At 44.4% G+C, this 15274-nt stretch overlaps 1 long non-coding RNA gene across 1 annotated transcript in view; it reads left to right on the top strand.

Moving 5' to 3' along the window:
- The window catches only part of LOC145351552 (uncharacterized), a 44280-nt gene that overhangs the window by 17271 nt on the left and 11735 nt on the right, over positions 1–15274 (top strand). The window contains exon 2 of the long non-coding RNA XR_013888427.1: positions 13359–13446. This is a non-coding gene — a long non-coding RNA (uncharacterized LOC145351552). The remainder of the gene's footprint in view (positions 1–13358; positions 13447–15274) is intronic.

Raw genomic sequence — 15274 nt, forward strand, 5'->3', positions numbered from 1 at the left:
GGGATTGTACTTGCCAATGCCTTCGGCAGGATGCTCTGGTACGTGCTAGCTGCAACAGAGCAGGTGATTCGTGATGTTGCGTCTTGAATTAGCTAAAAAAAGAACTTGCATTTCTATGACGCCCTTCAAAACTTCTGGATGTCCTAAAGCGCTTTACAACAAATGAAGTACTTGCTTCAATGAAATACACTAAAGTACAATGACACACGAGGACTACTAACTTGTATCTGGGTGGAGGTATTAGCTATCAACAAATTCCAGCTGTGAGACGTTCATTCACAATATAAGCTGCCACTTTGTCTTACACGTGGTTCCTGATTCTAAGGTGTCAGCCGCGGTTCAGCAATAGCACAGTCACCTTTGATGCAGAAGGTTGTGGGCTCAAGCATGCTAGGGACTAGAGTATAGACTGACGCTCTGGTGCAGTGCTGGTGCAGTACTGCATTGTCAGAGGTGCCATATGTTATATATTTGGGCTGTTGTGTTGTTGTGTCATCATTTTAAGAATCCAATCACATGTACAGTCCACAACTTCATCAGCTGCTTTGTGGGCTTTGCTCCAGTCTAGATCAAGCACTAACAGCTATTCAATAAACCTGCGTCCAGCCCCATGTGCTATAACTCCACGCTCCTTTGACCTGAGAGTATGGTATATAACAGGATTTTAAAAATCACAGCATTGAGGAACAGATCAACTTCTTTTCAGGCAAGAAAAGAAAATGGGAGTGGCACTTAACAGCTGAAAATTTCAAAACTTTCGATGTTGGGGCAGAATTAACAGCAGGTCAGTTGCTTGAACCTGGCATAAGACTGGTAAGATTGTTAGGCAGAAAAAAATAATTTACACTAAAATTAAAACTACCACCTGACAAGCTCAGGCTGCAAAGCTCACCATATGTGCAGTTAGATTAAGGCACAGCAGTAGAGTGAGACAGGGAGACAAGTTGTTATCATTGGTTTACATTACAATTTACATTACAATATGAACTAGATTAAGGGAAGCTCCTGAAGGAAAGTTGCTGAGTAGATTTTGGTATCAAATTGCCCACTGCCCCTGCAGATCAGGTCTGGTCAGTAAGAATTCTGCACAATTACTTCAGTCTTCTCAATATTTAGTTGGAGGAATTTGCTACTCCTTCAGAACCCAACCCTTTTGACTTGGATGGGAATACTATCCCTGAGATGGTGGTACTTTCTCCAAATAGAATGGTGGAGTCAAAAGCCCTGACGAACAATTGAACATTGCATTGAGTAGGATCTCTCTGAATGGACGAAGAAAGATGGGCCAAATGGCGTTCTTCACCTGTGTTTATTCAGTAATGGCACAAACTAGGCTGAGCTTTGCAGATTTTGATTAAAGTAAAGGGGATCATCCCCAATAGGTAACAAAAAAATAAATGAAAATGAAAATTCCAGTTGTCTTGAGGCCCAGATTAAAACTGGCTCAGTCGCCTCCTCGAGTAAACAAGACGACTCCCAAAACAGACTTGAACCTTCATCTCTGTGCACAATCCTGTAGAGGACTGGAGTCTCTTAAGTTAAGAGTTGAACGTGAAATGGCTTTCACTTAGCTTATCTATTTTTAAAATATTTTTAAAAAGGGGAAGGCAGGATCATGCTATTGAGTTGGATGATCAGTCATGATCATAAAGAATGGCGGAGCAGGCTTGGAGGGCTGAATGGCCTACTCCTGCTCCTATTTTCCATGTTTATATGGTTTATGATTCTATCACTATAAAATGGTGGGAACGTTTGGCACCATTGGCCTATCTGAGGAAGAATCTGAGAATTGGAAGTCCTACGTCGAAAGGTTTCATTATTGCATCTTAGCAAACAAGGTTTCCGATGATATTGTAGTCCCTGCTTTCCTTAGCACCATTGGCAGTAAAACTTTTAATCTACTCCGAAGTCTGATCCACCCAAGAAAACCAGCAGCAAAACCTCTCAGGAATTCATTAAGATGCTGAAAGACCTTGTAGGTGATACAGTGGAGTTGGCTAACAGAATGAAATTTAAATCTTAACACAGCCTCAGAAATAGCCATTTCGATGGAGTATTTTACTAAGGAGGCTTCTCAGCTCAGAGCAGGCATGAGAATATAGAAACATATAAGATAATGAAGGGAATAGATAAGACAGAAGCAAGGAAGTTGTTTCCACTGGCGGTGAAACTAGAAATAGGGGTCATGGCCTCAAAATAAGGGGAAGCGGATTGAGGACTGAGTTGAGGAGAAACTTCTTCATACAAAGAGTTGTGAATCTGTGGAATTCCCTGCCCAGTGAAGCAGTTGAGGCTACCTCATTGAATGTTTTTAAGGCAAGAATAGATAAATTTTTCAATAGTAAAGGAATTAGGGGTTATACTGAGTGGACAGGTAAGTGGAGCTGAGTCCACGCAAAGATCTGCCATTATCTTATTGAAGGGTGGAGCAGGCTCGAGTGGCCAGATGGCCTACTTCTGCTCCTTTTTCTTATGAGGAGCCATAAAATGGCTGTTGCCCAGAAAAAGTCTACCCAACAACAGGCATGTTATTGCTGTGCAAAAATGGAACATTCTTAGGCTGATTGCTATAACAAAGACAGCCAATGCAAAAATTGTGGCAAAATTGGCCCCCCAGCATGAGCTTGCTGGAAGAGTCCAGTTTCTCCAGGAAAGAATATCCAAAGATAAAAGCAGAACACACCTAAAGTGAAAAATAAAATGAATTCCACCAAAAGAATTCACAGTGTGGAAGAGGAAAAAAATGAAAAAAAAAATGAATAGACAGTGCATAAATCTAATGAGGAATTGAAGTTAAACATACTTGTAGTTCCAGTTGAATCACATTAGTTCTGGATAGTTCGTAAGTTAAATGGACAGCCTATAAGAATGGAGTTGACACATCTCCGTAATTCCTGAGACCACCTAAAAGCAAAATTTGAATCACCATTAAAACCAGCAGATGTCATTCTGAGGGTCTACATCAGGGAAATAGTGCTTCTGATAGGATACATTATAGTCAAAACAGAATTAGAATAAAATAGAATCGGTACCTGAACAGACACTGGAGTCTGGAGGTTAGGAGATTTTCACAATAACTTCATTGCAGTGAAGTCTACTTGTGACACAAATAAATAAACTTAAACTTACATTTGATCTACCCTTACTGCAGGAGACATTGGAAATAGTAGAATGCAATCAGCAGTCGCCGATCTTAAGATGAGAAGGCAATTCGAAAAGACACGTATTTTGATGGAGAGAGCATGTTTTGGCGCTCAGTTATAGCACCAGAGAGAAATTAGTTCCTACAGCTGTATTGGCTCAAACTAGTTCTATCTCCTATACAGTACCAACTGACGATGATTTGATTTATTAATGTCAAGTCTATTGGGATATAGTGAAAAGTATTGTTTCCTGTGCGCTATACAAATAAAACCTACTATTCACAGAATACATGAGGAGAAAGAAAGGAGTGGGTGCTTAATGAAATGTTATAGTCAAAGTTAGGTTGTAGATAAAGATAAACTTAACATATGGTAGGTCCATCCAAAAGTCTGGTGACAGTAGGGAAGAAGCTGCTCTTGAGCTGTTTGGTACATGATCTCAGACTTTTGTGTCTCTTTCCCGATGGAAGAAGGTCATAGAGAATACCTTCAGGATGTGTGTGGGTCCTTGATTATGCTGGCTGCTTTTCTGAGACAACTGAAAGTGTAGAGGAGTCAATGGATGGGAGGCTAGTTTGTGTAATGGACCTGGCTTTGTTCACAACCCTTTGTAGTTTCTAGTGGTCTTGGTCAGAGCAGGAGACATACCAAGCTGCGGTACAACCAGAAAGGATGTTTTCTATGTTGCATCTGTAAAAGCTGGTGAAATTTGTAGCAGAATTTCCTTAGCTTTCTTAGAAAGTAAAGGTGCTGGACTAGTGTGGAGATGACACATGGATCAGTTGTTAGCTGCATGCATCAATGCACCAGTACCGTGTATGCCAGAACTACCTCAGGATGAACCACCATTCATACTACCAGAATTCTGACAATGACTTCAGGTCAATCCATAGAAACCAAGATTGGTGAAGAATCCCTTGCTGCTCCTAATCTTCATTCTGCAAAGGAGGTTGTTAAGCCTTCCAGATTAAACATCCTCAAAAGATCCAGAGAAAATGCTTAGGTCAAGAACGACCAAATCTCTGAAGTGTGCAGGCAACCAGTGAAGAATAGATAACTACCAGATCATCTTTTCTATTTACTGTATCATTACTGTACAATGATTCTTTGCTTGCCCTTGTATATATGTTTTGATGACTATGTAAGAGAGTTAAAACTGGAAAAAAATGTACGCACATGGGGAAGGCATCTCCATCCCACTGACCTCTTGGTTGAATTCAAGGGTGTTAGGCACTTTGTCTGCAATCCTACTGGGGGAGGCCAATTGCCTACTAAGATATGCTAATCACAGTTAAAGGGTATTTCAGCTCACTTCCAACTTTAACATTAATGTCTTGAGTTTCTTCCTGTAAGTCACTAACAGAAACAAGCCTCGAGTTCAACAGCAATTGAGGGGGCTGAATGAGACTCATGGAAGTACAGTTATGAATATTCAGTACTCACAGCTGTTTCCTTGCCTAAAGAGTTTGTTCACAGTACGTTCACTGAGAGTTTACTTTGAAGGTTTTTAATTCAAACCAGCATGGATGGGGCTCAGGCTGCTTTAAGGTTGGACCTTGGATGGTAATGGGAGCATAGAACCAAACAGACCATCAGATTCCTACATTGTAGAAGTAGGCCATTTGGTTCATTGAGTCTGCACTGACTCTCCAAGAGACCATTTTACTCTGGCCCAATCCCTCCAGTCCCCACCCTGCCCCATCCCTGTAATCCTGTGCATTTACCACAGCTAATCTCTATAGTTTACACATCGTTGGACACTAATGGACAATTTAGCATGGCCAATCCATCTAACCTACACATCTTGGGACACTAAGATGAAATTTGGCATGGTCAATCCACATAACTTGCACATTTTTGGACTCTGGGAGGAAACTGGAGCACCCGGAGGAAACCTACACAGACACTGGGAGACCGTGCAAAATCCACATCAACAGACACCATAGGCTCGAATCAAACCCAGGCCCCTAGAGCTGTGAGGCAACAATGTTAACCATTGTGCACAGTGATAATGTTGATGGCTTTGTAGCCCAGCATCTAAGAATAACATTCTAGCAATGTCAGTTCAAATCTCAAGAGGAAAGCAAGAGAAAGCCTGCCATCATTACCCATCCTTATCCACTCCAGCCTGCAGTTGCCTTCAGACCCTCAGAAGTGTAGCTGACTTTTAACTGCCTTCTGAAATGGCCTAACAAGCCACTCAGTTATATCAGACTGCCACAGCAAAGCTGAATGAGAATCTCTGTCAGTGTAACGACAACATCAGGACTGAAGTTGTTCAATAAGGTGGCTTACCATCAGCTTCTCAAGTACAAAGAGGAATAGACATTAAATACTAGCCTTATCAGTCACACCTACATCCAAGTATGGATTTAAAAAAAATATCAGCACCAGTCTGCTCTTCAGAAACTTGCAGCTGCATAGCAGAGCAAGGATGTCCACAGGAAGGACTACCTGTGACACAAAGGGTACAATTACACATTAATTTTCCTGTCTGAGCAGGAGTGTCTCAGGATGCCACATCAGGTGAGGGGAGATATCAGTAGCCTGCCAGAAAAAAAGATCTGTTACTTGTTGGTTGTATGTTACCAGATGTTGTCTAAGTGAGCACTGTCCTCAACATTTTGCAACAGGATCCTAACATGAGCCTACTGGAGACGTATCCAGGATCTCCCAGTCACAGACCCGCAAATGCATGAGGCATGTTTTGATTTGATTTGTTTTGATTTATTATTTTCACATGTTTTAATATACAATGAAAAGTGTTATTTATGATAGATGTGACTGATGGTATATTCGCTGGAACCAAAAATGATGCCAAATTTGCCTGTGGTGGTGCCAGTTGCAATGAATTAATGGGTTTGTGTCTCTCACTGGCTTCCCACGGGTACAGGATGTCATAAGCTGAACAGGCATGGCAATTCAGTCCACTTAATCAATGGGCAGCTGTATGTTTGCAAAGATGATGGATTGAGTTTCTTTAGCCATTTACACCAACAGGATCTTCCGTTCCCACTAACGGCACATCTTGCTACAGTGAGGGATGCATTAAATTAACAGCGGGACCAGAAGATTCTCTTTCCATGTTGCTCATCCAAAGCAGCCTCTCAAACAACCAACCATCTCTTGAGCATTCTCCCATTTGTCCCCATCAATTCACGCTTTCTCTTTTCCCTTCAATGTGTTAAATGGTGACTTTTAGAATGGACAACATGGGAAAGAGATGCAAGATAATCTTTATGTGACCGTATTAAAGAACAGAAACGTAACACAACGCTTTCTCACACATTCATGTAATATCTTTGTGTAACGGGAATATGGTCCCCTTCCTTTCCCTACCGTTCTGACACGGTACAATGCCAGTGGATTGAACTGAGAAAGAGACAGTTTGATCAGATCCTAGCTCTGACTCCTGATTTGTTCTTGGCTGGCATTATCTGAATTTTGGAGCTCAATCTCCATAAAAGACTGTTCCACTTGTACAGGACACACTCGGTCATTGGAATAGGAGGCAACATTTAGGTTGCAGAGTTGGAAGGTGAGTGGAGTTCTCAATTCTTTTAACTCTTACACTCCCACCCCTCTCTCAGTCCAGCCACACTTCACTGCTGTCATTGTGCTGGACAAATGTTTACTGTAAACAAGCGCAGTCCTATAATGTCAAGGTAAAGTCATCCTATTCAAGGTGGAAGACTTGTTGTCGTCCAGAGGCTGCATGGTCCTGGACAACACCTACATGGATTCATTGACATCCATATCTAACATTCCCTGGAGCTGGCCACTCTCTGCATTATCATGCAACATCCTATAATGACAACCCATTCATTCGGAGGCAGATTCTTATGCCAGAATTCTACTGTTTCACCCGCCATGGAATCAGAGCAGGCGAGGGCATATAAAAGAAATCTCCTTTAACCTCGGGCAGGAACTTCCAATCTCGTTCGAGCGTGGTCGTAAAATGTCTGTGGTCAATAATATATGATAATAAAAAAACCGAATCAAATCAAATCCTGGTCCATGTATTGGTCTGTCAGTGCATTGCATGTTGTCTGCTGATGCTTAATGATTCTCACTTTGGACCCCGGGACATCTCTGTTCGGCAGAGCATGGACCCCCCAGTGTTATCTCTGCCAGCTCCAACTGTTCATAGTAAAAGCAGAGAGAAATAAAAACAGGAAATATTTGGCAGGTCAGGCAGCGCCTGTGGAAAGAAACAGAGTTAACATTGCAGGTTGATGACTTTTTCACGATGAGAGGTCAGAAACGTTGCACAGGATTTTCCAGTCCCGCATGCTCTGAGACTGGAAATTCCCACCCAAAGTCAACATACCTTTCAAAGGTCCATCAAATCTTCTGTCCACTCATGACAATTCCCGTGATAGGCTGGGCCAGAAAATTTACCCGTTAAATCTGTTAATGCCTCTTGGTGGATACTGGCTGACCTCCTGATTTCCAGCACCTTCTGTGTTTTTTTTATTTCAGGTTTCCAGCGTGCACAGTATTTTGTTTCGGTTTCAATCTGTTCGTGCTCACTTGTGAATTGTGAGTCACCAGGTGAGAGCTTAATTTTCTGTTGACGTAATCCCACTGAAGTGTGAGGATCTGCTGGCATATGTGAGTCCTCAGAGAGTACACGCTCAGGAGTCAGCTCCTTTGAGGAATCATCGTCAGCAACCTCTACTGACTTCTGCTGCTTGTTTGAACGCCTTTCCAGGATACAAGGCATTAATTATTTCTGACAAGGTCAGAACATGTTGCAAGGCATCATTATAAAGATAATCATTTTTCACTTACTGTTGAAATCCAGTCTGCATGACAGAATGTTGTATGTCATTTGGGTCACCAACATTTAATTATATCAGCAGGTAGCTGGATGTGTTCTTGCTCCCATCTCCGATAGTGACAACGTCACTGATTTTCAAATTCTTACCCTTCTTTCCAAACCCCTCTGTCCCTTTCTACTTCTGTGACCTCCTCCAGTTCCACAGTCCTGAGGGAGAGATGTGCTCCTCCGATTCTGGCTTCTTTAGCATCCAGGATTATCATTGCTCCGTCATCGGTTGTTGTGCTTCCAGCTACCTCGGTGCTAAGCTCTTGGATTCCCTCCCGAAACTTTTCCGTCTCCCTACTTTTGCTTCCTCCTTCAAGACTTGCCTTCAAACCTTTCAAAGAGACACTTGTCCTCACATCTTGTGTAGCTTGTTGTTATTTGCTTTATAATGCCATTCTGAAGCAGCAGGGGCCTCCTTTATCAGCTCAAAGGTGCTATGGAATGCAAATTGTTGGCTGTGATTTTCCAGCCCCCTGGACTGGTTTTCCGATGGAGGAGGTGGCTCTTAGGAACATAGGAATTACGAGCAGCAGTAAGCAAATTCAGCCTTTCGAGCCTGCTCCATCATTCATAGCTGTCATGGACTGTCCATGGGTGGACTGCACAGATCTGCATGATGATCATCCGGTGGTCATACACTATTTAGACATTGAGGGAGTGGAAGACCTTTCGGTTGATGAATGTTTGCCCCTCAGCTTGCGGGGACCACGGGGCGATGTGTGTCTCATCCACTGCCCCCTAGACATGGGGCATCTCAGGAAGGGCAGCAAAGCCTACCCCAAGCCTCTTGCTGATCCTGTCCAAATCAAAATGTGTGTATTGGCCTGCCCGGACAAACAATACATCTGTGACCCAGCAAAGTCCAAAGATGGGCGGGTTAGGTTGATTGGCCATGCTAAAATTGCCCCTTAGTGTACTAGGATACTTAGGTTAGAGGGATTAGCGGGTAAAACATGTAGGGATATGGGGGTAGGGCCTGGATGGGATAGTGGTTGGTGCAGATTCGATGGGCTGAAGGGCCTCTTTCTGCACTGTAAGGTTCTATGATTCTATGAAATATATCTGAGGCCTGTGAGATCCCACAGAGGTCACCATTGGGTGCCTGAAATGACCCTGTTGCATAAAGTTGAAGTGCCACCGTCACCTTAACTTCTACTGGGAATGGGCAGCTGCCCCTCCTCTCAAATGCCAGGCGTGCCAGCACTTCACACAGGTGCTGGACTGTGCCCTTGGATAGACGGACCTGGCGACGGTACATAACCTCCAACATCCTCTCAAATGAGTGCCCAGCTTTGCCTCCGTATCCTCCTTTTTCTGGTCACCCTTTCAGGACACTGCTCTCCCACCTCATGGCAATCAGCTGCACCCACCCACCCCCATCCCCCCCACTGCCCTCCTTCCTGAGGGCCTCACATTGGCTGCTCCTGGGGTGGCCTCTGCATGCCCTCCACCTCCCAAGCCATCTCCTCCTCCTCAACCACCATCATGATGGCCAGTTTTAGATCAATTAACCCCAGGTCTATTCTGTACACTGGGGTACTAGAGAGTGGAAGATTGATAGATTCATGACATTGCTTGCATCTACCCCAGCAGGTCGTCCCTCCCTCCCCTCCCCAGCCCCCCAATCCCTCACTGGGACCAGTACTCCCTCTTGTGGATGCTGGCAACACAACACAATCGGTGGTGCTAAGCATCACCTGATTAGGTTACCTGCCATTGGCATTGTGAATATGAGCTGGCAGGGAGAGTATGTAGGCTGGTGTGCAGGCCCGGCAATGGCGCCCTCTTGAGCCACTGCTATGTGTGGCAGGGACGTGCTGCAGGTCAGGGACACGGAGCAGGGACAGGCTCCTCATTATCAGAAGATGTGTCCTCATTCACTGCAGAGTACATGCAGTATGAGCGTCTGTGTTAACTAGAGCACCCCTACTCGGAACGCCAACTGCCTGAACTGATGAGCCCTTAAGAAGCATATAATGTCTTCCCCCGCAGTTCCCCAGCAGCGCTCAATTCATTCCCTCACAACACCCCAAACAATGTAACAGCACAAAGGTTGTAGAGAGCAGCCTGACCAGCACTAGTAAAGGAGCCCACCCCACCCCACAGATAGAAAGTACATGGAAATCCCTGGACCTGGGGACAGCACCTGAAGTTCTCCAGGAACTTCCCCACAGCAAGCAGCAATTTTCCAGGCCCTGACTCCTGCCTCCTGCCTCCAACCTCCAACCTCCCCAGTACTCCAGGTCTGCAGCTCCATAGCACTTACCTCCTTACTCCTGTTCAATGCTGCCGGTCCCAACTTTTATAGAGCAGTTGTAAACCTCACCAGAATGACATCATACCGGAGAAGGGCCGGGCGGGGGGGGGGGAGACGCTAGCAGGAGTAGGAGATTCTAGTGGTGCACCTGTTAATCAGATGGTAAGATATGTAAACACATGCAAATGACTGTTACGCTGTTTTTCAGCATGGATCCATCAATGTCAAAAAACTTAGGCTCAGACACCTAACCCGTGATTCGGCTGCCGCTAAAATCTCCCAACCTGCAGTGGGATGGGAGAATTACCCCCAATACCTCTGTGGCTTCTTCCCTGCCAACCACCACCAATGCCACCGCCCCCCCCAACACCCCCCCTCCACACACACACACACCCCCAACCCCAGCACATTAAGGAAATTACTAAAGGTGGGGGCAGCTTTGCACAGTCTGGTTCCATATTGCGAGTTCTTTCTCTGTTCTTCTAACTCCTGACTCCGTCAAATTCCATCTTCAGATTGGCCTTTCCTACATTAGAGTTGAATTCATATCCTGTGGGCCATCACAGCTGCCTGCAGCTGTTGATTGGATGGAAGTTGCCTGTGTTAAGAAGCTACAGACAAACATGCTGAACCTACTCTGGGCTTTTCACCTGATATCAGACATCACCAAAGCACCTCCAAGTAAATACTGTGGTCGCTGTCTCTACAACTGTGCTTACTTATCAAAGAGGGAGTGCAATGAAGGTTCATGAGACCTGGGGACTGCTCAGACCTAGGACAGCAGGATTGTCTCATGAGGAGGGATTGAGGAAACTGGGCCTGTATTGTCTAGAGGTTCAAAGAATGAGAGGTGATCTCATTCAAAGTTTCAAAATTCTTACAGGGTGCAACAGAGTAGATGCAGGTGGGATGCTCCCTGGCTAGTGAGTTTCGAACTGGGGGACACAGTCTCAGGATAAAGGGCAGGCCATTTCAGACTGAGATGAGAAGGGATTTCTTTAGTCAGAGGGCGGTGAATCTTTGGAATTCTCTACCCCCGAGGGCTGCGGAGACTCAGTCATTGAGCATATTCAAGATAGAGATTGATAGGTTTCTGGATGATAATGCCATCAAAGGATAGAGCAGGAAAATGACATAGAGGTAGATGATCGGCCATTGAATGTTGAACAGGCCCGATACATCTGCCCCTATGACCCTATGTTCCTATGACTGTCAGTACAACTATCTCTCCTGTTACCTCCTATTCCTAACCTCTTTCCTTCATCATTCTGTTGTTTCCCCCTTATTTCCTGCCATTCATCTCCAAATTCATTGCCTTTATCTTCTCTTTCCTTGATCTTCTGTCCATTCAAGATGCCACTCAATGGTGTTGCCAACCCTCCAGTATTGCATGCCTAAGTAGAAGAGTCTTCAGTGACCACAACATCAGTGCTGAGACTAAGAACCTTGTGTACAAGGCAGTTGTCCTCCCAGCTCTTCTACATGGCTCAGAAACTTGGGCTATGTATAGACGCCACTTCTTGGAGAGGCACCATTAACATTGAGAGAGACAGTTTCCGCATCAGTTGGGAGGTCCTTGAAGGAGCCAAGAATATAGCATCAAGCCCATGATCATCTGAAACCAACTCTGCTGGGTCAGCCAAGTGCTTAAGATTCGAGAGTCCTGGCTGCCAAAACAAATCTTCTTTGCCCAGCTCAAGGAAGACTCCCAAACAAGAGGAGGACAAAGGAAATGCTTCAAAGTCACACAGTAGGCTTCCTCAAGAAATGAAACATAGGGTCTGAGGAGCCTTCTGATTGAGGGGACACAATTCTTCGAGAGAACTTGGCCTCCTTTTGCAGTGTAGGATCCTATGATTCTACTGCGGCAAGAGGAGGACCAGAAAAGGAGCTTGAGAAAGGAATACCAGTGATCTAGAGTGCAAGGACAGATTCCATCTCCTGGAAACATCTGCCAAGTGTGTGGCTCTGGGATCAGGTTCATCAGTAATGCAAATACCCACAGAACCCATGACGCAGAGCTTCTTAGGTGCACAATCATACTCGTTAGTGAGTGACAGCTGAAGAAGATGTTCACAATGATTTGTGCTGGGGTATATTCGTAATAATTCATGTTGGGGTATATTGACAATGATTGTGTTGGGCTTTGTTTATGTTGGATATAGGATGTGTGTAGGATATATTTGCAATGACTTTTGTTTGGTCTATTGGCAATGATTTGGGTTGGGTATATTTGCAATGATTCATGTTGGGTGTTCCAATTCTAGTTCTCTTCCCACATCTAGTGGTGCACTAAGGCAGATTTTCATCTGTTTCCATCGCAAGTAATTCCTAAACAGGTCATTAGTCTGCCACCGTGGCTTTATAGCTTGAGGAGGTACTCCATATTAAGTGTGGCTAATCAAGAGTTTCTCTGCTCTTACCATCAGCCATTGGCGTATTTGAAGGGTTACGCTTGTTGATTAGTCAATGGAGATCATGTTGAGTAGAAGGAAAGGTAGTTAGCAACTGGGTAAAGGTGGAGACAAGTGGCACCACAAAATGCTCTGCAGGAATATTCAGGGCATCCAAGCTGCCCATTTGCCACCTAGCTCGCTGTGGGTGAGTCAAGCACATCTTCGTGCCAATCTATGATCAAGTCCTTGGGCTCCTGAAAGTTTTCCTGAGAAATGTCATTAGGGAAACAGTGACCTACACCAAACACACCAAGTGCAAAACGGTGACAGCCATGGATGTGGTGTATGCCCTGGGGCATCAGGGGCAGACCCTGTATAGCTTCTTTAGTTGAGAATAGGTTTAAAAAGATTGAAAACAGTTCACTCTTGCAGTGAAAAGCAGCAGCCTAATATTGTTTTTCCCTCTCCCTATCACCGGTGTAACATGGTTAAGTCTAGCTCCCTTACTGGTGTCCGAACTGTGATTAACTAGCAGCGTGGTGCCAGGATTGAAGCTGGGGTCTTGTTGTTCCAGATGACTCAATCTGTGCCTTTAGCATCTGCACCACTAGACAAACAGCCTTTGCTTCCTATTGATAAACCTGCAAGGCACAAAGTCACTGAATACGACAAGAAAGGGGTTTGCATTAAGAGCTCAAATACTGTAACTTGCGTCTGCATTTATTCTGCAGAAGGAAGAAAGTTATCAACTGAAGAGGAAAGTACAACAATCTGTGCTCAAGACTCTGGCACTAAAACAGAATCACGATGGAAAAAAAAGTAAGATTGCACTTGTGGTGTTGATATTTTGTTTATAAGGGGTATGTGTTATATTAGAATAAATGTCTGAAAAGAGTCAGAGCATTACAATAGGAGGACATAGCAGGATTCAAAATAGTCATTCAGCCTATTAAAGTTTGGTGCCTCTGCTTTTGGTTCTTTGATTTGATTTGAGTTATTATTGTCATTTATATTAGTATACAGTGAAAACTATTGGTTCGTTCATGCCACATAGACAAAGCATACCGGCAGCATAGGGGTGGCACAATAGTTAGCACTGCTACCTTCCAGCGCTAAGGACCCGGGTTCAATTCTGGCCTCAGATCACTATCTGGATGGGATTTGCACATTCTCCCTGTGTCTGCATGTGTTTCCTCCAGGTGCTCCGGTTTCCTCCCATAGTCCGAAAGACGTGCTGGTTATGTGCATTGGACATGCTAAATTCCCCCTTAGTATACCCAGACAAGTACCTGAGTGTGGGATTTTCACAGTAACTTCATTGTAGTGTTAATGTAACCCGACTAGTTGATAATAAATAAAACTTTAACATTAACATAGAGAAGAAAAGGAGAGAGTGCAGAATGTACTGTTACAGTCAAAGCTAGGGTGTAGCGAAAGATCAACTTAATACAAGGTAGGTCCATTCAAAAGTCTGATGGCAGCAGGGAAGAAGCTGTTCTTGAGTCGCTTGGTATATGTCCTCAGACTTTTGTATCTTTTTCCCGATGGAAGGAAGTATGTCCGGGGTGCATAGAGTCCTTGATTATGCTGGCTGCTTTTTCAAACAGCGGGAAATGTGGACAAAGTCAATCGATAGGAGGTTAGTTTGAATGATGGACTGGGGTATATTCACAACACTTTGTAGTTTTTTGCGGTCTTGGACAGAGCTGAAGCCATACTAAGCTGTGATGTAACCAGAAAGGATGCTTTCTATGATGCATCTGTAATAGTTAAGAGTCCTAACAGTCGTAGGCTCCTGACAAAGTAGAGGCACTGGGGGGCTTTCTGAACCACAGCATTTCCCACTTTCAACATCTGAAGATCTTTGTGCTGTACTACTTTGGTAGATTGTTATTCCAAGCACTACTCCTTGGCTGCGGGCAGGTGTGATAGCTGATTTAAACTGCAATGTAGAAAGGACCTCTTTGTGCTGGGTTGGACCCCACGTTAATTTTGGGGTCTCACACTGGTGAGCTGAGGGAATCGAGCTGGCAGCCCCACTCGTCAGTTCGAAGAGTGCAAGAGATTTGGCTCAAATCTGCTTACCCACTGAGCTATCAAGTCAAGATAGCAATAGAGGCACTGGATCTGGGACTGGAGGGTACAGGACTTGAACCACGCTCCTGCTAGTCCAGCAACCATCAAAGTTCCTTCGGCCAATTTTCTAGGTTGCTTTAAGTGATTTATTTAAAATGTTTTACTTCATTCTTAAAGTTCCAAAGCCAAGGTGCAGGGTGGTTGGGGAAAGCCCTTAATCCATCTCCCTGCTTGCTCCAAAAACCAATTCAAATCAAATCCAATTCATGGCCCCTAACAAAAGAGGCAAACAAGATCCAAGCTGACAAGATAAGGCATTGCACCCCATCTTGGACTTGGTCTGACACTTCGGATGGGATGGTCTCGCATGTCAAAGTGTAAAATTCCACCCAAGGTCAACAGACCTCTCCATGGTCTGCGCCTCGCCTGGTTCAATTCCAGTGGCAGGCAGGATGGTAAAATTCTGGCCTAGAGCTTAGCCAGAAGACTGAGAAGTATTAAGCAGCTCCCTGAAGGAGCAATAAAGTTCATTTCAAGCACAGTTATGGGTTTCAGTGTCAGCTGTAGCACA

The sequence above is a fragment of the Carcharhinus amblyrhynchos genome, chromosome 13 (genome assembly GCF_965287045.1).
Source record: "Carcharhinus amblyrhynchos chromosome 13, sCarAmb.v2.hapA, whole genome shotgun sequence".
In the NCBI taxonomy this organism is placed as follows: Eukaryota; Metazoa; Chordata; class Chondrichthyes; order Carcharhiniformes; family Carcharhinidae; genus Carcharhinus; species Carcharhinus amblyrhynchos.